The sequence below is a fragment of the Meleagris gallopavo genome, chromosome 4 (assembly GCF_000146605.3).
Source record: "Meleagris gallopavo isolate NT-WF06-2002-E0010 breed Aviagen turkey brand Nicholas breeding stock chromosome 4, Turkey_5.1, whole genome shotgun sequence".
Classification (NCBI taxonomy): domain Eukaryota; kingdom Metazoa; phylum Chordata; class Aves; order Galliformes; family Phasianidae; genus Meleagris; species Meleagris gallopavo.
Genome location: NC_015014.2, coordinates 39,704,357 through 39,704,695, shown reverse-complemented (window position 1 = coordinate 39,704,695; position 339 = coordinate 39,704,357). Strand labels below are relative to the sequence as shown.

Here is a 339-nt window from a genome sequence, read left to right as displayed (position 1 = left end):
TTTGGGGGGGGATTCATAGGTAATATCCTTGGCTTTGATTATATCCAACTAGCAATTCTACATGCAAAACAAGCTAAAAGGCAGTCACTGTTCCAGTGTATGTTTTTTTTTATTTTGTGAGTTCATAAATTTCAAAGTAATATGAGCAGGCCATAGTAATGGTGGGAAGAAAGTACTTTCTATGGAACTCTATTAACTGCTGCCAGCCAACATAATCTCTACAGCTTAGTGCTAGTTTCCAGAATTCTGGTTTTAGGTTTTGTTATGCCTTAAATGCTTTTCTGATAGGGTACCAGGTCCTCCTTGTCCTTAAATGTATTCCAATCACTTTTTTTTTTT

At 36.0% G+C, this 339-nt stretch overlaps 1 protein-coding gene across 3 annotated transcripts in view; it reads left to right on the top strand.

Moving 5' to 3' along the window:
• Window positions 1–339, top strand: part of PPP3CA (protein phosphatase 3 catalytic subunit alpha) — a 105,449-nt gene that overhangs the window by 94,507 nt on the left and 10,603 nt on the right. The window lies entirely within an intron of this gene.